This window comes from Protopterus annectens, chromosome 15.part0, assembly GCF_019279795.1.
Source record: "Protopterus annectens isolate FY-2018-M chromosome 15.part0, PAN1.0, whole genome shotgun sequence".
NCBI lineage: Eukaryota > Metazoa > Chordata > Ceratodontiformes > Protopteridae > Protopterus > Protopterus annectens.
In genome coordinates, this window is record NC_056749.1 from 53,084,042 (window position 1) to 53,109,233 (window position 25,192).

Consider the following 25,192-nt stretch of genomic DNA (forward strand, 5'->3'; position numbering starts at 1 on the left):
CTCCACCCTGCCCCCATATTCCACCCACCCTCGCTACCTCTAAATTTATAGCTAAATCTAGCCCATCTCACCCTTTCTCCCTCCCAATCACGGCTGTCCTCCAATTAACAACTCCTCCTCCCACACTCTTAGCCAACTCTCTAAACTTAGTAACCCATCCTTATCTTCCCATCCCACAAGCTACCTCTCTCTCATTGTTATGATTAAAAGCATGTATTCCATCATCCCTTTTCCTAACTCTACTCCTTCTCTTCCCTTACCTTTTATCAAGATATGAACACCAAACACTCTCAGGAATTCCATTTCCTAAGGCCCACACCACCACACACACACTTTTTTCTCATAATACAATAGTACCCTCTCTCCACCCTGAAAAAACACTAGGTCTCAATAAAATTCATCTGACCCTTCACTACCCTAACTCATCCAAAAATAAACTTAACCTCAAATTACTATGCAAACTCCAGAGATTCCTGGAGCACCTTAAACAATGTATAACCCAACACGGGGACATTCACCCGAATCCAGGCCCTGACACCAGTCGAGACTCTGTCACTTCAAAATTACCCCAAACTCCTACTAACTCCCTCCTCATCTTTCACCTTAACCTAAGAAGCATTAACAACAAAATACATAACTTACATGCCATGATAGCCACACATTCCCCAGACATCATGTGCCTATCAGAAACATGGCTCAAACTTGCCACTAAGGATGAAGAAATTCTTCCACCCGGCTATAATATCCTTAGGATGGATCGAACAACCAAAAGGGGTGGGGGAACAGCTGTTATGTTTAAGAACAGCTTGAACATCAGTATGAACCCATTACATCCCCCCCAGGTCTCTAATATAGAACTTATTGCACTAAAGATTTGCCTTAATACCCAAAAATGTATCAATCTAGTGGTTCTCTATATTCCACCAGGGAAGAACCTTGATAACCTAGAGCAAACTTTAAGTTGGTTAGCCACCAATTACCCCCAAGAAACTATAGTTCTAGGAGACTTCAATATTGACTGGTCCCAATGCTCAGATAAGTCAAATCCACATCCAATCAATCGACATGACTTCTCCCAAAATATTACATCCCCAACTAGAATTGGTAATATTCTGCAAAAAGAGAGCACGATTGACTGGATTCTCACCAATAAAGATCCAAATAACTATACCACTGGTACCCTCCCCACCGACCTTAGTGACCACCTTATCACTTACATTTTAAAACACAAATTTTCTTGTACCAACCCACCCTTATACAAACTTGTTAGAAATCAGAAAAAGTTCAATCCAGAACTATTCCTTGAGGAACTGAAATCCTGCAATTGGTCTATCCTAAATACTCTACCCCTAGCCGAGAGTGTGTCACACTTCAATGGCACATTCCTTAACATTCTCGACTCTCATGCCCCAAATCGACTAATTAGAACCAAAGTACGCATAGCTCCCTGGCTAACACGTGAAACCAAAACAAAAATTAAGCTTCATGACCAGGCTTGGCACAAATGGAGAGCAACCAAATCTCCCCATGACCGCATTACATTTCAGCAGCTTAGAAACTCCACAAAATCCAACATAACTCAAGATAAGAAACAATGTTTCTGTCACCTCCAGGGCAAACATCAGACTAACCCAAAAAAGTTCTGGGCTGGTTTTAATAACCTCCTCCATCCTGGGAAATCTACTACCCCAACCCCGGAGAAACTCGCTGGTCAAGCACCAGATGTAGTAGCCAACACTTTTAACACTTTTTTTACTGAGACCATCCAGTCCCTAGCCAATCATCTACCTACTTCTCCCCCCTCCTTAATTCCTCCTGCTGACACACCTCCTCTTTCCTTTAACTTACAACCAGTATCTACCTCCTATATTCGTACCCTATTAAAAAAACTGAAACCGTCCACCCTAGCGGCCGATCACCTCCCAGCAGAATACCTACAATTAGCGTCTGATGTCATAGCCTATCCCATATCAATCCTAATTAATAGATCTATAACTGAGGCCTCCATCCCCCCCATTTGGAAAATTGCATACATCATTCCACTTCATAAAGGTGGCTCCTCCACAGAAACATTTAACTATAGACCCATCGCAATATTGTCTCCAATAGCTAAAATCATGGAACGGTGTGTTCACAAACAACTCCTACACTACCTTACCATCAATAATCTGCTGTCTATTACCCAGCATTGCTTCCACCCACATCACAGTACAACCACTGCCCTCCTCTCCTTTGTTGACACAATCAATAGCAACCGCAACAAAAAACAAACATCTGCCACTCTCTTTCTTGACCTATCGAAAGCTTTCGATATGGTTAACCATCAGCTATTACTACACACACTACAAACCCTATATCTTGACAACCTAGCCCTAAGCTGGTTTAAGGACTACCTCACTGACAGGCAACAAGCAGTCCAATGGCAAAATAGTCTAGCTCACCTGCTATCAAACAACATTGGTGTTCCACAGGGCTCCATACTTGGTCCCCTCCTATTCTCTGTTTTCATAAATGATCTTCACACAGTCATCCCCAGAGCCACTGGCATTGAATATGCAGATGACTCTACCCTGATCTGCTCCGACCCGTCTCTCCAGAATCTCCAAGCAGCCACCCAACAATGTTTTGCCAAAGTTGAAAAATGGTTCTCTGATCGGAAACTTATACTCAACCCGACTAAAACCAAGTTACTTCTATTTTTTCCCACATCTACCATTCCCCTAGCACAAGAACACCCACTAGATAATTCCAGGACCTTTTTTGTGGAATCCTTAAATGGCACCATCATTGAGCCTGTCTCCTACACCAAACTATTAGGCGTCACCATTGACCACAAGCTTAAATTCAACATGCACATTGCCCAAACCATTAAGTCAGTTAACAAGAAACTAGGCTCTATGTATAGAATCAAGAACTTTCTTACTCCTCATGCTAAATTAACCATTGCTCGTACCCACCTCCTTTCCACCCTACTATATGCCTCACCGATACTTTCATTCCTCAACAAACGCGAGCTCAATAACCTCTCTACTACCTACCATCATATTGCAAGATTCGTAACCGGTACACCCTATCGTACACACCACTGCCTCAACCTCAAGAAACTTGACTGGTTGGAATTGCCCAATCTTCTTAAATTAAACCAACTCTCCGAAGCATTCAAAATAATTAATCATCCAGAGAACACCCCCTCACTGAGCAAAATCCTGACCCCCTACACCAACTTAAGTAGCCTTCGATCCGCAAACAGTATTCAGGTACTAACCATCAAATCTAATAACATAGCTGGTGATGCCCTTTATGCTAATTCCATTGGAATGCAATGGAATTCCCTTCCCAACAACCTCAGGCTTATGACTTCACTCAACCTATTCAAAACTAATCTCAGAGAATCACTTAAGTCTCACTGGTTATGCCCTTGTTCCAACCCAGATTAATTCCTATAGGTCTCTCAGTTCCTAAATCTCTTCTTCCTCTCAAGTTCCTTCTAGTATTTTACTATCTCCACATGTATCCAAGTCATATGACCAACCCAACAAATGTGTCCCAAACTATCAGCATGTATTTTTAGATATTGTATTGTTTCATTTTTATTATAATGTAATTTCTTGTATCTAATTGTAGTGTGCTATTTCTGTTAATTGTGGGAGCTTTTCTCCCCGGGCCTCTACTGAAAAAGGACATGTATCCAGCTAGACTAACCCGGTCAACAAATGTAAAATAAATAATAATAAAATAATATCCAGTCTAATGTCTGGACGAATGGAAGCATAGCTCAGTGCATGTTTAATAGCCAGTCTAACATCTGGACAAATGGAAGTGTTGCTCAGTGCATGTTTAATATCCAATCTAATGTCTGGATGAAGGGAAGCGTAACTCAGTACAAGTTTAATATCCAGTCTAATGTCTGGACAAATGGAACCATAGCTCAGTGCTTGTTTAATATCCAGTCTAATGTCTGTATGAATGGAAGCGTAGCTCACTGCATGTTTAATATCGAGTCTAATGTCTGGGCAAATGAAAGCATAGCTCAGTGCATGTTTAATATCCAGTCTGATGTCTGGGTGAATGGGACCATAGCTCAGTGCATGTTTAATATCCAGTCTTATGTTTGGACAAATGGAAGCATTGCTCAGTGCAGGTTTAATAGCCAGTCTAATGTCTGGACAAATGGGAGCATAACTCAGTGCATGTTGAATATCCAGTCTAATGTCTGCACGAATGGAAGTGTAGCTCAGTGCATGTTTAATATCCAGTCTAATGTCTGCATGAATGGAAGCGTAGCTCAGTGCATGTTTAATATCCAGTCTAATGTCTGGACGAATGGAAGTGTAGCTCAGTGCATGTTTAATATCAAGTCTAATGCCTGGACGAATGGAAGCATAGCTCATTGCATCTTTAATATCCAGTCTACTGTCTGGATGACTGGGAGCGTAGCTCAATAGCTCATTGCATGTTTAATATCCAGTCTAATGTCTGGACGAGTGGAAGCTTAGCTCAGTGCATGTTTAATATCCAGTCTGATGTCTGGACGTATGGAACTGTAGCTCAGTGCATGTTTAATATCCAGTCTGATGTCTGGATGTATGGAACTGTAACTCAGTGCATGTTTAATATCCAGTCTAATATCTGGACGAATGGGAGCATAACTCAGGACGACTGAAAGCATCGCCTCAGAAGACCCCAGCATGTAGTCAGACATCTTCAACTGACTACCTGAATGCATTTGTTAAAGTGAAGAAATTCATTGTGAACCATGATTCATGATTTAGTAACAGTCGGTATTCAGTAGAACAGAATGACGCTATAATTTGGTGTCTGTAACATGAGGGTGGGAGGATTGGGAAAGAGAAGTTTTGCTGGCTGACCACTCTAGGAGGGAGTGGTATCAGTCCATGCTGAAAACACATTCTTGGTGATGGCAATGCACTGTAATTGTGGACAGATCACCAGTGACATTTGGCATCTGAGGGGGGGCCTGAGATAGCAGACATGGTCTGGGGTGATGCTCGTGACTTAAGTTGCTTCATCAAGTTAGGACTCTCCAAAAATTCTTCCCAACAGTCCAGGGTCAGTATATGTGACAATGCAGGCTGTTTTTCTCCACTTCCCCTTCCCACCCACCATTGGTCCGTCCTAGTCCAGAGTATTATGCTGGGAACAGTATGGAAAACAGTGCACATGCACAACAAATGGTCAGCCGAGCAAACATAAATGGGCAGAAAATGAATGAAGGTGCAAATATTGATCTCAGTAAGAAAAGAGAAGAATATTCAATAAAAACTTTTCCATTCATAAATATAACTTAGTTTATTAGTCTTTACAACCAATAATCTTCTAATAATAATAGCAACCCTCCTAGATTGCTCAGTGTTACTCAAGCCAAAAAGGTAATACAGCTTTGCTTTCTTTTCCAAACATTATCCATTCTATTTATCGCTTCCAAATGTTCTACCCCTTCTATGTGTCCAGTATCAAAGCAGGAATTGTAAAGGTGCCAGAAAAACATATTTTTGTCAAATGTCTGAAGGCTATATATATATATGTCCCAGACATAATCCCAGCATACACCAAGCCATGAAATATGAAGCAGGCAATTCATCTAATTACTAAAACAGCCATCCTTTCAGTAAAGCAAAAATATAAAATGTTTACACATATATATATATATATATATATATATATATATATATATATATATATATATATATATATATATATATATATACACACACACACACACACACACACACACACACACACTCGCACACACATACATGTGTATATTAGCTAAATGAAACACAAAACACCAAGTACAGAGTACTAAAACAAAATTGTGCGAAAGTCAACTCTGCAAAAAAAAAAAAAAAAAAAAAACTATCAGAAATAAAAGGCACTGCTTTTGCTAGACAAAAGCCACCTGCCCTTTCCTCACTCCCACAAGCTTTTGCAGCTTAAATATACAAACTCAGAGACCTCACTACAGTGGGGAAAAAGCAAGTTCTCCAAGCCCAAGGTACTGCCTCTGAATTGGACTCACTCAGACGAGGGAGAACTAGCCCATATTTTTTCCAACTTTACTGAGGATGATGCACTTAATGCCCCTGCAACCTACTCTTCAGAAATTAGGATACTGATGCTCTTTACCACTGACAACAGGATGGTCTATGACATAATTAGTAAACATTGGGGGATGCTTACCACTAACCCTGATGCTAAGGAAATTGTGGGTGATAAACCAAAGTTTAGATTTAAAAACAAGCCTAATTTAAACAGAATTCTCCACCAACCCCTTGATAGACATGATTTTGGACATGAGCAGGTTTTGGGTACTTTCCCTTGTGGGCAATGCAATTTTTGTGGATGCATGGATTCAAGTGGTAGGTTTGTGCACCCTGATATAGGGCAGGACTTTAGATTTTGTGCCTCTGCGGATTGTGGTACCCCACATGTAGTTTGTCATGCAGTATGTGATACCTGCAGATCATTCTATGTTGGGAAGACCAACAGGATGTTTAGAAATAGAATAAGAGAACACTTATATGGTATCAGGGTGAGGTCACCCAATAATGCTCTAGCAAAACATGTCATGGCAGGAGGAGAAGATTACAATTTTAGATTCATGGTCACACATGTCTTCCTACCTATTGTCCATGAAGGTGACATAAGGAATGGTACTGAGAAGAGGCAGCTGGGTTGGATTCTAAGGCTAAGAGCAGATCGAGGTAGAGGCCTCAATGAGAGAGCCTCATTGAAACATTGAAACCCATTCTGAAGTCTAGAAGACTGTATGTTAGTTGGGGCTCCTGCTCCTTATATTATAACAGACGTCTAATGTTTAGTTGAACCCTCATAATATGTGTTTACTATTTACCTATTACCTTGTGATGTTATCAAATGTCCCCAAGATTTTATTTGGAAAATATATTTCGATATATATATATATATATATATATATATATATATATATATATATATATATATATATTAGTATTTATACATAGAATATAAAGTAAAAATTGTTTATATAGATATATATATATATATATATATATATATATATATATATACACACACACACACACACACACATATATATATATATATATGCTATTTGTTTTAAGATTGTATTTAATTCTGTAACAGTTTTTTAATGTCAGCATATGAATGTTAGCATACTACTTGAGTGCTATATCTTTAACAGACTTATTAGGTAATACTTTGAGTGTTCTGAATGGCTGTTTGCTAGTATAATAGAGATGATTTTCATTTTATGAGGTTTCTTTAATGGTCTGATGAAGTGAACAGTGAAAGCGCTTACCAGTGTGCACAATAAAAGACTTTACCTACTTTAAAAGTGAGTTTTTGGCATTTCTGATGATACATGGTTGCCTCTGCTGCTTGATTCTGTTTAGACTTTAATATATATATATATATATATATATATATATATATATATATATATATATATATATATATATATATAAATGTGTAGTGCAGTGGATCGACTTTGCACCTAGAATGAAACCTGTTTAGATAACACCATTTTATCAATGTACAGATATAGTTGACACGTGTGCAGGACCAGCAGTTCTCAGGTAGGGGAATTTTACCTTTTCCTGGAGATTTTGCAATCTCAGAATTAGTATATATAATTAGCAGGGGATGTGGGGTGGTGCAGGGAGACTGCCCTTAACCCACTGTAGTGTGATCTCAGAGTTAGTATATATAACTAGTAGGAGGTGGGAGGGTGCAGGGGGCTGCCCTTACCCCAATGTAGTGTGATCTCTGAATAAATGCATATCATTTGCAGGAATTGGGACTGCAGGGGAGCTACCCTTACCCCAATGTCGTGCAATCTCAGAGTTAGTGTATGTAATTAGCAGGGGGTAGACTGATGCAGGTGGGCTACCCTTAACTGACAGTAGAGTGATCTCAGAGTTACTATATATAGTTAGCAGGGGGTCTGGGGGTGCAGGGGGCTGCTCTCACCCCACTGTGATGTGATCTCAGAGTTAGTATTTTATAATTAGCAGGGGGTATGGGGGTGCAGTAGGGCTTGCCCCATTGCAAAAACCATGTTAAAAGTGTTTTCTTTTTTTCTGTTTTTATTTTATTTTTTGAATCAGGTGGTGATCAACATGTTGGGTGTTGTCTGATCACCTGACTTTCAATACTGTGAATTTCTGATGAAGGTTTTTTTATATTTTTATACAGACACACACACACACACACACACACACACACACACACACACACACACACACACACACACACACACACAAAAGTAAGTTTGGGGCTGCAAATGTAAAGGTCCATCTAGTGCTGCTTTCACACCCACAACAGACCATCACAGACATAGCAGTTAAAGTCATAGGCAAAGGAATATATATTCCTCCTTTACAGATAACAAAAGTGAAACAGAGGATGTAAATACAATAACAAATAACACATTCACCAAGCCAGACATGTAACATAAACTTGCCACTGTTATGCAGGCATTCACTTTTGTCAGAGCCCAGAGCAGTAATAAATCACTGCGTGGTTTCTATGGTAACCAACAAAGGAGTGATGAGCAAAACCCAAGCAGAGCTTCAAGAAAACAAAACTGTGAATGTCTACAAATAAAATAATAATATCTATAAGTACAATTTCTTATATCAACTTAAAAACATATTTAAATAAACATGAAACAGTACAGTCAATTCATGAACTGAATACTCAGAGTTATAGACCACTGAACCATTGTAAATATACCTCAGAATGTAACCACATAAAGTAGGTAGTTGATAGTAAAGTGGGCCCAATGTTTTCAAAACTCAATAATCTGCAGTACTATCAGACCAAGAAAATACCTTACCAAGCCACTAGTACCCCTAAAATGATTTTTTTTAAAAAACAATTGACTCTCTTCCAGAGCAATGAGAAAAAAAATTGACAGGAAACATTTCATATTTCTTAACTTGACAGTGGACAACTACATCATGCCCACCATATCATCTGTGTTTGAAGTATGCCTTTACAGTGGGTGAGGGGCAATCTATTACAAGGAAAGTATAGCTGACAGGATAAGGCAGTCACCAGCAAGCAATGCCATCCAAAACAGTAGAATGGCCTTCACAGTAACTTTACTTGTTCAATGAAATGAAACAAAAGGATAGCAAAAAAAGAAAGTACACAGATAAAGAAAAAGGGAAATAAAACAGATATAAGAGAAGCCCCTCCAGTAATCCATCATGATCCGTCCTCATTTATGCAGCACAGGCAAAATTAGCCCACTAATGTGTCACATAAATGGGGTGGGAAATAGGGAAGTAGGTTCTTGAAACCAGCACTCAGCTCTATATTTATTAACTCCACACACTTCATAATGAGCATGACATGAAATTTCTATAAAATGCGGAGCAGAGTAACTACTATAGAAAGGGAGAGATTGTACTTTTACTTTTATTTTATTTTTATTTTTTCTTTGTTGACCAGGTTAGTCTCACTAGGCTAGTAGCCTCTTTTCAGGGAAGACCAGAGGTGGTTGGGGAACTTCTTCTACTCATAGTTGTTGTGAGTGGGACCCATTTTGCCTATGCACTTCATGTTTCCTTCCAGGTACAGAGGTGACCTGGAGAAACAGGGAGGCAGATGGAGAAAGAAGGCAATAATGCAGTGGTGTGAGAAAAAGAGAAAGCCAATATCAAGACCACAGAATGCATGCAATGATTCTGAGGAGATGTTTCAAAGAAATCTGTTTGATGAGGATGAGTCGGCAAAATGATGGATTTATAACTACCATGCTGCAGTCAGGAGTGTTATGGAATGATTTATTTAAAGAAATGAAGATGCAGAGTGAGACAGAAAATGAAGGAGCCATTTTCTTGGGGGACATTATGGAGAAAATACATGGTATAATACATGTGATGTTGATGAAATTAATCTGATGTTGTCAATCTTCATTTAATCCTTGTCAAATGGGTTTTTAACAAATGAAGAAAGATTAAAAACAGAGAAATGATGGGGAAGAAAGATAATCTGAAATTTGGGAAATGAGAGATGTTCTGGAGTAGCCGTATTCTGTAGAAATACAGTAAGATATTAGATGTAACTTTAGAAAAATGGGAAGATTAACCGTCATAGCTTTAAAATGGAAATAAGTATATAGAATTATAATTTTATAATAATAATATATATTATATTATATATAGAATTATAATTTTATATGCTTATACTAACTGCAAAGAAAGTGAAAATGTATTTCATCAGATTGTAAACTATATAGTGATAAATATGAACATTATAACAAGAAACTTTAATTGTGTTGAAGAGGCAAGTATAAAAAGAAAGGAAATGATATTTGTATTTATTTATTTTATTTTTTATTTCATTTATTTTATTTTACATTTGTTAACCAGAATAGTCTGACTGGATATATGTCCATTTTCAGTGGAGGCCCGGTAGGGATATATATGAAAAATGTTAGAAGTTATAAGAAGTGGTAAATTAAAACTTTGAGATAAAAATTAATTGATTTACAAAAGGAATAGGTATAGAAATAAAATAGATCATTTTGTAGTATCAGAAGGTTTAGTTATAGCAGAAGGAGAAGTAGCTGAAATAGGATTTTCTGATCATCTTGCAATATGGCTAGAGATAAGGAAAAACAAGTAATATATAAAAATCAGCATAAAAAGAATAAAGAAAGCATGGAATGAAGAAGGAAAGAGATCAGTAATACATTTACGTAAAGGTCATATTATTCTGAGAACATTTTATAAAACATGATCTGAATGGTGGATGATGTTTAAGGAAAAAATATACAAAATGTTTTTTTTACAGTGGCAATATGATGTGAGAAAAGTAGAGAAAGAAAAATATAAAAGAACATATAACGATGCATTGCAAGATTTAGAACATAATGATGGAAAGTACTTTGGCAAAGAAAAAAATTATATGAAAGAAATCAAGACAAAATACAAAAAGTATTATTTAAGCAAAGATATTTTTACAAGGAAAAAGAAAAAAATTATCCAATTACTTAAGCAGATTAGTAAAGGAAGACAGTAGTGTAATGACAGAAATAAAAAAATCTAAAAGGGGGAATAGAAAGAACTCAGCAAAAGATTATGAATAGTGTAGTACAATATGTACAAGAAATGTTTAAAGAAAAAAACTGTAGTAAAAACATGGAAAGTAAAAAAGTTAACAGAAAAGGAGAATAAGGAGGTGGAAAAGGAGATTTCTTTGTATGATACAGATAAACGATTAGGACAAGTAAATATAGATTTGGCTGCAAGACCAGATGGAATAGGCTATGAAATGTATAAAAAAATAAGGGCTTGACAAAAATATTTTTAAACATTTTGACAGAATAGCTAAATGAAGGTTTTATGCTTAAAGAATTATGTAGTGAAATACTTAAATTCATATGGAAAAAGGAAGACTGAAAACAAATAAACTGGAAACTGACACTATTGAATGTATAAAAAAATAAGGGCTTGACAAAAATATTTTTAAACATTTTGACAGAATAGATAAATGAAGGTTTTATGCTTAAAGAATTATGTAGTGAAATACTTAAATTCATATGGAAAAAGGAAGACTGAAAACAAATAAACTGGAAACTGACACTATTGAATAATAATGATTATAAGATCTATATGAAAATAATACAAAGATATATGAAACTAAAATGGAACATATTATGGAAGATAGTATATATAGTCTAAAGGGGAAGGGCAGTCAAGAATTATAAATAATAGCAAAATTGTGGATGATATGAATAGAAAAGAAGAAGCAAAAGGATCATGATAGGAGACTTTAATAAGGCATTTCATACAATTGGACATGAAATCTTATGGGTAATAATAAGTAATAATAAAAGAATATTATGTAAGTGAGAAAGTTAGGAAATTATGTATGTCAGTTTAAAGTAATAATAAAGTAAAAACACTTGTAAATGTCTGGTTAAACCAAGAGGTACATATGAAGTATGGTGTAGGACAGGGATGCCCGATGAGTTGTATACGTTTTGCATTAGTTATGAATGTGATAGTATGTGGAATAAATTACAAAATGAAGGAGGTATGGGTATTTGTCACCTGAAGGGTTAGGAATTACTGCTCTGTTAACATATGCAGATGAGCTTATAATAATTGCAAAGAAACAAAATATGGATTAAGGAAGTAATAATTTGCAAAAAGTGGTATCTAGAGGTGATAGAGATGACTTAAATTAAGAAGAAAAGTAAATGTTTAGGTGATGTAGTAAAAATAGGGGGTATATATTTTACAGTAAATGAAATTTCTGTGTTAGGTATACAATTTGAGAATAAAGATGTAATTACAATTCAATGGGAAAAACAATAGAAGAAATAAAACAAACCTTTCTTTTCTAGAGAACACATATATTATCATTCAGGAAAAAGGCTTATTGGATAAATTCAGCACTGATGGGAAAAATAGCATACTTAGCAAGTGTACTGTGTTAAAAAAGCCAAAAAACACAATTGTAAACTTTGCACTTAAGGTCCAGCTTGACAACAAATTCTAACAGCAAAAACAAATGATCCGGACCACCAGGCTGATAAAAAAACAGTAGTTTAATAAAATGCAGTAGGTTAGCGCTTTCTGTTTTAAAAACCCTTCTTCAGACATCATACAAAAATTATGAACACCTTTTAAAATACATGATATCCAATCAAAAACTCAGTATAATACCCTCCTTTTTTTTAAAAAAAAGGCTTAATAGGAATGACACTATTCAAACCAGGTGCTCTATCAGCACCCAGATTAATTATCCATTTGGTTTCACTACATTCTGTAATATTTCTCAAATCACCCCCCCCTTCTGGTTGGATGAATAACCTGCAGAACCATAAAGGAGAATACATGCCCAGGGTACTGCTTTACATGCTGATAGAGGTCATTATGTGCATTGGCTGTACGTATAGCTGACATGTGTTGTAACACCCTGTCTTTCAATCTACAATTCGTGTTACCGACATAAAAAGAACAACATTGCATACAGTCAGCCAAGTATATAATAATAAATAAATAATTATTATAAATAATAAGAATAAAGATGTAATTACAATTTAATGGGAAAAACAATAGAAGAACTAAAACAAACCTGTCTTTTCTGGAGAACATGTATATTATCATTCAAGAAAAAGGCTTATTTGATAAATTCAGTACTGATGGGAAAAATAGCATACTTAGCAAGTGTATTATGTTGCCAACAGTATTTGAAAAGGAATTATTGCAGATGATTTTTCATTTATATGGGGTTCTAGATTAAACCTAGTAAAAAGAGGAGTTTTGTATGTAAATGAAGAGGAAGAATGTTTAGGGCTAATTAACCCAGTGCTATATGCTGCTTCATTAAATTTGTGCAAATTGTTAAAGTAGATAAATGAAAAAGAGGATAGATTAGTAGTAAATTTGGGAAAAAAAGAGTAAAAGAGAAAAACAGTGTATAAATGAAGAAGTAACATTACCAAGATTTTTTGGGAAAATGAAAACTGATGACATAGAAAAAGAAAGAAAAGTATGGTATGAGAATATAATGATGAAACATTACCATGTAAAATGTTTCGAAAATCTAAGATGAAAAAATAAAACTATACAAATAAGAAGGAAATGGAACTGGAAAGTCAAGATTCTTGTGGAGACTCTGGTAATAGATAGATTAATAGTGAAAGGAAGTGCGCCATGTAAAAAGGAAATGAAAGGAAGTGCACCATGTAAAAAGGAAATGAAAGGAAGTGCGCCATGTAAAAAGGAAATGAAAGGAAGTGCGCCACGTAAAAAGGAAATGAAAGGAAGTGTGCCATGTAAAAAGGAAATGAAAGGAAATGTGCCATGTAAAAAGGAAATGAAAGGAAGTGTGCCATGTAAAAAGGAAATGAAAGGAAGTGTGCCATGTAAAAAGGAAATGAAAGGAAGTGCGCCATGTAAAAAGGAAATGAAAGGAAGTGTGCCATGTAAAAAGGAAATGAGTGAATATGTTTACGTTATCAGGAAGAAGAAGGAACTACTGAACATGTCTTTTTGAAATGGAAAAGAGTAAAAAAGTTATGGGGGAACTGTAAAGAAGATTTTTGCAAAGGTAGAAAAGAAGTGGACAAGATAATCATGGATATGATTATATATGGATATAAGAACAGAAGTTAAGAATAAGTTAAAAGAATATATAAAACATTATCATATGTCAGATGAGTTTTATGGAATAAAAGAGTAAATAAAATTATGTTTAATGGTAAATGGATTTTAGCAGCAATATAAAGTAAAAGTAGGTGGTGGTTATGGAAAAACAAGTGGAGGTCTAATAGGGATGACTGAAGTACAACTGCAAGGAAAACTATGAATATGTGTAGATGTATTTGTATATAGGTTCATAGGTTCATACTAGACTGTCTTCCCTAGGGCATTTATAAGCCTAGCCAGAGTGTGTGTGGCTTTCACCACCCCTTAGAATGAGAATACTATACCCATTAGTTTGCTGTGCCTCTGTCCAGCAGTGATACAGAGATGATTCCCAGGGTAAACCTACGATCTCCCATCCACTCGTCAAGATTTCTCTTGAACAGAGTCAGTGAGGGGCTCTGCCTCACATGGACTGGGATTCTGTTCCATAGTGTAGGGAGTCTCTGGGTGATGAATCTGTCCCTCCAGCACGTCCTATTTATATCCATGTTGAGGTTTAAGTCTCTTGCTCTCGTGGCTCTGGTGGATTTGGATTTTTTGAGGTGGAGCATGTCCATTAATTCCGGGTTGGACATGGCCTTGTATGTCAGGCACAGATCACCTCTGAGCAGACGGTATGCGACTCAATAGAGCTGGAGTTTCTTCAGTCGGGCATCGTATGACATATGTTTGAGCCCCTTTATCCTTTTGGTGAGGAACTTTTGGGGTCTTTCCAACTGCTGCAGGTGTCAGGTAAGGTACATTCCGAATGGGGCGTTGTACTCAATCATTGGTCTGATAAGTGAAAAGTACAGGGGTACAATGACCTCTCCCGATCTGGATGCGAATCCCTTCATGATCAGGTGGGCAATGTAGAAGGTCTTCCTAACCACTTTGGCAATGTGAGTGTCAAAAGAGAGGTTACTGTCAACTTGGGTCCCCAGGTCCCTGATAACTTCTTCCGTGTTTAATGGATTACCACCTATGTGGTAATTAGGGGTTACCTTGTTTTTCCCAAAGGGTATGACTATACATTTTTTGGCATTTAGCTTAATGCCATGGCTCTGGCACCAGTTATCCATTTCTATGAGACCTTTCTGGAGGATGTCTGTGTCTGATGGAGTGTCAATTATGGTGCCCAGTTTGCAGTCATCTGCAAATTTTGTCAGCCACAATCCCCCTATGTTTGCCTGCACTTCAGAAAAATAAATGCTGAACAAGAGGGAGCCCAGGACTGAGCCCTGTGGGACACCACTCATGACTGGCTTCTGACATGGCACCAGCAACTCTAACCCTGTGTGTTCTGTCCTTGAGCCAGTTTGCAACCCATCTTGTGACATATGGGTTTACATCTAAGCTGGTGAGCTTTTCTATGATGCCCGAGTGGGGTATTGTGTCAAACGCTTTTGCTAGGTCAAGGTAGGCTGTGTGAACTGCCTTACCCTCATCAATGGCCTTAGTGACTGTTTCGAAAAAGTCGACCAAGTTCAAGATGCAGGATCTGCCCTTGACAAAGCCAAATTGGGTAGGATCCAGTGTCTGTAGGTCCCCAATGTCTTTATTTATGAGTTCCATTATGATCCTCTCCATAGCTTTGCAGACAAGGCTCGTCAAGCTTATGGGGCGGTAATTTCCAGGGTCCGTAGAAGCACCGCCTTTGTGGAGTGGGACCACAGTTCATTCTTTGGGTACGTATCCTGTAGTAAGGCTAAGATTAAACAGCAGCCTTATGTGTGGGTCTAGTTCCTCATTGAGTTCGTGTAGCACACAGCCGGGGACACCGTCCGGTCCCATTGATGCTGTGTTTTTTGCTTTAGAGAGAGCAGCTCTCACCTGGGCATCTGAGATGTTTGGGAGGCTAGACTCTGGTGGGATAGATATTTCTCCTTTTGGGGGGGAGGGAGGGGAGAAATTTGCACTGAACCTGTCTGCCAGTATGTTGGCAATGTCTGTGGGTTCAGTGATTTTTTTATCATTTTGGACTAATTCTGAGCATATCTGGGAGTTTCCACCCAGGTTTCTAACATAGCTAAAGAAGGCTTTATGATTGTCTTTTGTGTCATTAGCGATTTTTCTCTCAAAGTTGGCCTTGGATGATTTTATGAGTGATCGTAGTTCTTTGCTAGTATTGATCAGAGATGCCTTCCCTTTTAGGGATTTTGCTCTGTCATGTAGTAGCTTTCTCCTCTTGTTGTAGAGTTTGCTTATGGCTGGAGTCCACCAGACCGGGTGCCTGCCTTTGGTGGAAAGGGTCTTGATTTTATTAGGGATTGCTTGATCCATACATTCCTGGAGGTGCTCGTAGAAGGCATTTGTAAGGGTTTCAGCAGCGTGGGTTGTGGTTTCCACTGGCTCGGGGGCCTTGAAGGATACCACTCCAGTCTTAAGAAGTGTGAAGTTTGCTTTTGAGAAGTTCTTCACTGTGGTCTTTTTTGCTGGGGGTGGGGACGGGATGTGGATCTCCAGTGAGATTAATTTATGGTCTGATCTCACCAATGAGGGATATACTTCCGGTGTGGAGCATTTTGTCCCCATGTTTGTGATGATCAGGTCTAGTATATTTTCTCCTCTTGTGGGAATGGTGACTAGTTGTTCCATAGCATTTGAGTTTATGAACTCAAGGAACCTTTGGGCTAGGGTGTTGGGGCTTGAGTAATGTTCCCAGTCTATGTTTGGGTAGTTGAAGTCACCCAATATGATGGTGTTTGGAGAGACATTCATACTCTCCAGTGTCTTCAGGAAGGCTGTGTGGGTTTTCTGAGTTTGAGAAGGTGGTCTGTAGCATGTTACAAACTGTAGGGCAGTTTTACCTATGGTTAATTGCACCTGGATGGTCTCCGATGCTTCGTGCATTGCCACTAACCTGGAGGTGTGGGTATCCTTTATGAATATGGATACTCCCCCTCCTTTTGTGGTTCGGTCCAGATTTTGGGGCCGGAACGCATGATATGAGGTATAACCTGATAGTGCTGGGGTGCTCTCAGGAGCCTTGAACCAGGTTTCAGTCACAGCACAGACATCGATGTTCTCCATACTGAGGAGGGCTTCGAGGGCGTGCATCTTGAGGTTTAGACTTCTGGCATTGAGCAGTATTACCCTTAGTTTTTCTCCATTTTTGTTTTCTAGGGCGGTAGGTTTATCATTTGAGCCTTGCCTAAAAAAGGCACTATGGGGGTGGCAAGAGCCTTTGCCAATATCCGGAAGCCTAGGGGTGACAGGTGCAAGCCGTCCCTTGTGAAGCAGCATGGCTTGTCAAGCATGTCATCCCAGGCAGACAGACATTGGATCCCCTTAGAATGACACCAGTAATTAAGCCAATTATTAAAGCTGATCATTTTGTCTCTGTATTGTTTTATTTTATTTTATTTATATTATTTATTTTATTTTACATTTGTTGACCGGGCTAGTCTAGCTGGAAATATGTCCATTTTCAGTAGAGGCCCGGGGAGAAATGCTCCACACATAACATAATAATGACAGACAGACATATTGTTAATAAAGACATACAATAAAAATAGAAATATAAATCAATTTTGTTTATAAAATCAACATACATTAAGGAACTCAAACAGTTTAATATCATACATAATGTTTTGTCAGTTTCAAAGCATTTTACCTAGTACATAAAGGTTATGCAATTAGGCATTTGCCATATGGATAACAGTTGAAGCTCAGAAGGGTAGAGTAGTAGAAGGAGAATGTAAGATGAATAAAAGGGAAGAGGCAGGGGTTAGGAAGAGAGAGATGAAAAGAAGGAAGACAGTCGGGAGGAGGTGGGAGAGTTGGGAGAAGTAGGTCTGAGCATAGTGGGACAGCAAGGGAAAAGAAACAGGGTAGTTGCTAATTAATAAGCAAAAGAAGGGTAAAAGGAAAAGAGAGGGTGGGGAGAGGGAAGTTAGCCTGCAGTACTACAAGAACAAAGCCAGTGGTTTTGGAAGTACAGTTTGATATGTTGTTTGAAAAGAGGTAAGGATGAGATTAGAGTTAACTCCTTGGGCAGCAAATTCCATGCTCTTCCTACAGTATTGGTGAAAAGAGAGTCACCAGCTACGTTGTGGGCCTTTATGGGTTTGGTCATAAGTTTACAAGAGGAATGAAGAGAGGTAAGATTGTTATAAGGGAGTAAAAGTTGTGAAAGTATAGGGGTGTTGGTAGGTTGGTACAGTAATTTGTGGGCAATAGTAAGTTGTGAGATAATAAGATAGTTTTGTAGTTCCAGCCAGCCTAAGTGTTTCAAATTGTGGCAGTGATGGGTTCTAAAAGGGTTACCAGTGGCGAAGCGGGCAATGTTATTGTAGCAAGTTGCTAGTTTGTTTAGGTTAGTTTTCTTGAGGTTGGTGAAGATAGGGGAGGCGTAAAAGAGAGTAGATATGAGATGGGAGTAAGCAATAGTAGCTCTAGTAGATGGGGTGAGAAATGGTTTAATACGGTATAATGATCCTATTTTTCTGTTAACTGATTTGATGGTGTTGTTGATGTGTTGGTCAAAAGAGAGTTTGTTATCAATGGTTATTCCTAGTAGTTTAGTTGTGGGGTCAGGAGAGATGACAGTGTTGTTGATTGAGGAGATGGTGAAGTATAGTGGAGAGGTACGAGTGGTGGGGGTGAAGAGGAGAAGTTTGTTTTTTTTAGCATTGAGAAGTAGGTATCGTCTAGTGAACCATGTTTCTACTGTGTTGAACATAGTTTGAGTTAGTGCGATTAGATCTGAAGAGGAGGATGCTGAGCAAATGATAGTGGAGTCATCTGCGTATTGAATGCAGGTAGCTTGAGGAATTACAGAGTGGAGATCATTAATATAGAGGGAGAAGAGGAGAGGACCAAGAATGGAGCCCTGAGGGACTCCAATAGTAATGGGCAGTAAGGAGGAGATGTGGTTTTCCCAACGAACGGCTTGTTGTCTGTTACTGAGGTATGATGTAAACCATTTGATGGCAAGGTTATCAAATGAGAGGGATTCAAGAATGCTAATTAAAGAAGAGTGGTTGACCATGTCAAAAGCTTTGGAAAGGTCAATGAATAAGGCAGAAGAGAATAGATTATTGTTGCGATTGCTGTTAATGGTATCTACAAAGGAAAGGAGGGCAGTGGTGGCGCTATGGTGAGGTCTAAAGCCATGTTGACAGTTAGCTATAATATTGTGAAGAGAGAGGTACTGTACAAGTTGCTGATGAATACATTTCTCCATCATTTTTGCTAAAGGAGAAAGAAGAGCAATAGGTCTGAAGTTAGAATAGTCAATAGAGTTACCGCCTTTGTGTAGAGGGATTATATGAGAGATTTTCCAGATATGAGGGATGGTTCCCTCTTGGATGGTCCTATTTATGAGTATAGAGATTGGGTAAGCAATTTCTTTGGCTGCCTTTTGCAGAAAAAGGGAAGAGAGCTTGTCGGCAGAGGGGGTACAAGGTTGCAGTTTGAGAATAAGTTTATAGATGAAAGAGGTAGGGATGGGTTGTAGAGAGAAGTAGTAGGAAGAGTTTACTTCATTATTAGGAGGATAGAAGTTATTAGTGTTTAATTGTCTAGTGAGAGATTGAATAGTTTCAGTAAAGAATGAGTTAAAAGCATTTGCAGTTTGGAGAGGGGTGTCTGGGTCGCATTTAGTGGAGAGGGAGTTTTAGCTGTTCCTGGTAAAAGGAGTCTATTGATTGAGGACCAAAATTGTTTGGGTTTATTTAAGTTGGTTTCTTGTAGGTTGCAGTAGAATTTTCTTTTGTCGGTGAGTATAGCTTTTTTGGTAAGATTTCTTAGTTGGCGAAAGTGAAGAAAATCAGAGCTGATTCTATGGGATCTCCATTTGTTCCAGACCTTATTTTTAGAGAGGATTAGTTTTTTAGTTTCATTTGAGAGCCAAGGGGCTGTATTAGATTTTATTCTAATAGTACGCTCAGGAGCATGTTTGTCCAAAATAGAAAGGAAAGTAAAATTAAAGAAGAATACTGCTTCATTAAGTGGAAGAGTCTTTAAGGGGTTCCAGTTACAAGTTCTGAGTTCGTTTTGAAATAATTCGATTTTAAAGTGTTTAGTAGAATGTATTTGTCTTATATTAGGGAGGTGGAGATATTCAGTCTTCTCTCTTGTAATGTAAGTTAAGCAATGATCACTGAGGTCATCAGGCATAGTCCCAACTTTATATGTGATGTTAACTTTGTTTATGAAAATCCAGTCTAAAATAGTCTGCTTCATACTTGACCTATTAAGCCTTGTTGTTGAGTTAATGGTTTGGGTAAAACCATTTAGGTTAATATGAGAGGTGGGATTGTCAGTATTAATAGTATTCCAGTCGATATTTAAGTCGCCAAGAATTATAGTTTCTTGGGGGTAGTTGATGGAAACCCAATTGAGAAAGTCTTCTACAATTGGTATATTGTTTCCAGGAGGTATGTATATGCAGATGATGTAAAGGGCTTTCTTAGCATTAAGTTGAAGTTTAGTGATGATGGCCTCTATTTTACTATCTTGGGTAGGACAAGCTGAAAGGGTAGAGATATTAAGATGATTCTTAAACAGTATTGCTACTCCGCCACCCTTTCGTTTAGTATGGTCAAGCCTAAGTATATTATAGCCTTGTGGTATAATTTCAGTATCTTTAGTGGCTGCTTTAGCCAGGTTTCAGAGAGACAGAGAATGTCAAAGCAGTGAGTATCTAGGAGGGTGTGTAGGTAGGGTACTTTGTTGTTTACGCTTCGTATGTTAAGATGTCCTATGAGGGGGGTATTATCGGTGAAAGGTTTAGATGCTTGCGAAGAAGGATACACGGGGCCAGGGTTGGGGTGAATGTCACCATCTTGTAAGGTTGGATCATCAGGCTTAGATGTGAGTTTGAATCTGAGAAGGGTTAGAGGTCTTATTTTTCTATCTGAGGGTAGGGTGTAGGTGAGCTGAGAGTACCTATGGTATTTGGGTAGGTGGTAACTAGGGGTGGATTTGGCATTAGAGAATGAAGTGTGAGAAGTGTAAGAGGAAGATGTATGTGTCTGTGAGTGTTTTGGCTGAAAAAGGAGTGGGTACCCGATGAAGGTAAGAAGGTAGGTAGTGTAAAGAGTAGTTGAGAGTAGAATTGAGAGTAATAGCAGTGTGGATAAGTTGAGACTCATATTTATGAATAAGTAAGTTAGAGGTGGTTAAAGGGAAGAGGTAAAGGATTAGGGGTAGTCAGGAGGAAGTATATGTGTATAATACAAAGAAAGATAATATTCAGGTGAAAGAGGAGTTAAGGCTATCGAGGAAATATAAGGTAGAGGGAGGGGAGGATTGATTGGAGAGATATAGAAGGAGTGGTAATAGAGGTAGAAGAGAGCTGGTAAGAATAGGATAGGAGGGCTAGTATGTAAAAGAGGTGAGTGGGAGGAGGTTGTGGGGTGTGTGGAGGGGAGGGGAGTAGTTTGGTGGGAACGATGAGGATAGGATGACAGGGTAAGGGGCGGGACTAGAGAAGTATAAGGATAGGACCCCTGGGGTTGGGTGGGAATTGGGGGTAGGGAGGGGAGCGGAGTGAGCCCGCAGGGTGAACGGAGCAGGAAGCAGAAAAGAGGAGGAGCGGGAAGCAGAAAAGAGGAGGAGAAAAGTGCGGGAGACAATCAGAAAAGAGTGAGCATACAGAGGGTAAGTTTAACTAGTTTATCAGAGATGTGAGGATAGGGAAGGTAGGTGGAGGAGAGGAGGAAGGGCAGTGAGAGGAGCAGAGAAGAGGAGTTAGAGGGTAGAATGCAAAGGAGAAAGACAGAGGGGGAAGGGAGAGACTTCAGAAAGGGAGTAGAGAAAGGCTGAGTAAAGGAAAGGAAGGCAGAGAGTTCCGGAAAGTAGAGAGGGAGAGAGCAGGGGACTGGAGGTAGAGGGCTAAAATCAGGGGAGATAAGGAAGGAGGGGGAAAGGTAGAGGGAACAGTAAGATGTAGAGGAGGACCACCAAGTGGTAGACAGACTGGAGAAGTTGAGACTCCAAGGGGAGAATCAGGGAGGGAGCTAAAGAGGTTCAGGAAGGACTGAAACAGCAGAGAAGGAGTAGAGGGTATGGAGAAAACTAGGAGTGTAAGCAGTATGGTAGAGGGGGTAGTGGCATTGTGGCATCATTTATAGATTTGTAAATATTTCTTAATATGTAATTATTTTGTAAGTAAGAGTTCTTTTTGTTTATAAAGGACCCTCCGTATTTTCAATGGGTGTGGGATCTTTTGCCTCCACCTGAGGTACCACTAGCTCAAGCAGATGGGGCCTCAGTTTGGTATCTCATCTGAAGGATGCCACACTCAGGAGTGCAGCATACCCCTTATGCTGCAATGCAGTGTCAGCATTTGATCTATTTGGTGTGGGAATTGAACCCATAAACATCTTCCCCCAAAGCAAGTGTGCTACCTGTTCATAGGTTCATAGGTGTTTACTAGGCTAACAACCACAAGGGCCTTTTTAAGCCTAGCCATGCATCCCAAATATCTGACAAGTTCTGATACCCTTGATAAGTGTAAGCATGAGCCTGGGAGATGAGCCATTTACAGGTTACCTGTGTCATTAGAGACCTAGGTGCTAAACCAGGGATGAATTTCCGGTTTCCCATCCAATTGTCCAAGTGGCACTTAAATTGGTTTATTGAGGAACTCTGCGTCTCATGGATGGGGAGCCTGTTCCATAGATGGGGTAGTCTCTGGGATACATACCTATCTCTCCTGTAGGTCCAAGTTATATCATAGGCAAAGTTTAAGTCTTTAGACTGGGTAACTCTGGTGCTGTTTGTTTTGTGGACATGCAGGAGTTCCATCAGAGTGATGTCTGAAAGTGTCCAGTATGCCAGGCATAGATCCCACCAGAGATATACAGTAATATTATCCAGGAATATATGACTACATGTGTTAGCAGCTGAACCTCTTTTTTTTTTTTTTCAATTTGTACCACTGACCACCAAGCCTTATTATCCATTTGTTCTCAGATGTTTCGTAGTGAGGTTGATAACTGGCTGGAGAAGACCATCACACAGACAGTCTCAGTTGTGGTTTCTGACCTTGTCAACATCATGGTAATGATGGCATATTTAGTATGGGCCATGACCCCTACCTTGGGTGGGGAACAAGTACCTCCATCACTTCAGCAGGCACTATGCCCTTCTGTTGTGAGTGCACACTCCTGAGCATGTGTGATGAGGGCAACTGCCTTCAAGACTCAGTGGTGAAATGCCACCCATGACCTATACTTGTGATACTGCCCGACTTCCAAGAGAATTGCAGCACCAGTTGCTCCAAATTCAATGTCTCTTCTCCCCTGAAAGCTGGAATTCCATCCTTGCATCAGCCAGTTGTTTATCTAACCTCCAGTTTTTCTAACTCCAGTCCTAACTAACTCCTGGCTCTGCTCTTACTTCATTCAGGGTAACCTCCCTACCACGTTTACCCTTCCAGTACCCCCTCTTGCCCAAGTTCCACAACCCCTTCCTCTTTTTCTTTTTTGACTCATTTTGACTCTGTTCATTTGTAACCTAATCATTTTTAAATCTTTTACTAGAATCCCATCTCTAATCCTCCTTTAACCTGAATCTTTTACTAGAATCCCATCTCTAATCCTCCTTTAACCTGAATCTTTTACTAGAATCTCATCTCTAATCCTCCTTTAACCTGAATCTTTTACTAGAATCTCATCTCTAATCCTCCTTTAACCTGAATCTTTTACTAGAATCTCATTTTTAATCCTCTGTTAACCTGGTTCCCCTGTTACTCACCTGAATCTCTTGCTTCTATTGTTTATTACACTCTGTTCCCTTTTGCAATATACAAATCTGTAAAACAAGTATCCAGCAATGTATTCTGGGAAACCCAGGAAGCCTCAGCTGTGGTTCTTAATTATCCTAACTGTCACACTTAGATTTACCATGTGCTCATGTCTTTGATTATTATTTAACCCAGTTACGCTGTATCAGTACAACTTAAATTTAATTTAATTTATTTTGTTAATGTCTGAAACCAGTAATGTCAGTGCAGTTTCATAACTTTGTATTTGACTGCTGTGCATATCTTGTGAAATCTGTACAGCTGCACAATATTATAAACTTGTCTAATTTTTTCTCCCCGTGCCTCCACTGAAACCAAACCCATTCAGACTTTCCCTGTAAATAAATGTCAATAAATAAAATAATAAGCCAGAGCTATCAGGTAATCCAGTAAAAGAGAAATTATGACATTTTTTCTAGACATAGTCTAAACAGCCACTGACTGTGTCATTGTAAACAAATTAGTTGATTTATTATGTGTTTGCTGTGCTATGCTATTGAGGAAGAAGAAAAACAAATGAAAGCATAACTTTCAGTATGGTTTCCTCTATCAGATCATATAAGACTATACTATGTTAGGAAATGTTGCTAGGCTCCTCCATCATATCCTGAAAGGCTATATTCCATTGCGAAATGTTGCTAGGCTCTTCCATCAGATCATGTAAGACTATACTACATTACAAAATGTTGCTAGGCTCCTCCATCAGATCATGAAAGGCTATACTCCATTACGAAATGTTGCTAGGCTCATCCATCAGATCATGCAAGACTATACTACATTACGAAATGTTGCTAGGCTCCTCCATCAGATCATGAAAGGCTATACTCCATTACGAAATGTTGCTAGGCTCCTCCATCAGATCATGTAAGACTATACTACATTACAAAATGTTACTAGGCACACAAGGAGGATAATACCAGGTCAGTAATGTTGCAAATAATTCAGGATATGAAAAACATATTTTAGCTTCTGTGAAGGTTGTTCCTCTTTAAGTTTTAAATAAATAAATATATGGATACATGAATAATTAAATAAATAATGTATACTAATTTTCACTATTTTTTTTGGTAGTATACAAAGTAACATTTCTTACTTCTGGATGCAGCGAGCTGTACTTTGCATTCAAATTCGCAGTGCTTCATTCTTTTTGCTGTATGTACCTATCATGTGGGCTCTCTCTGCTTTTAAATGGAATCAGTTTTGGTATTTAAAATATAAAACTATTGAATTATTTCCATACTTTCTATCTGGTAAATATTTT

At 38.6% G+C, this 25,192-nt stretch overlaps 1 protein-coding gene across 2 annotated transcripts in view; it reads right to left on the minus strand.

Annotated features, from left to right (window-relative positions):
• The window catches only part of LOC122790085 (protein eva-1 homolog C-like), a 659,115-nt gene that overhangs the window by 392,183 nt on the left and 241,740 nt on the right, over window positions 1-25,192 (minus strand). The gene's annotated exons all lie outside the window — the stretch shown is intronic.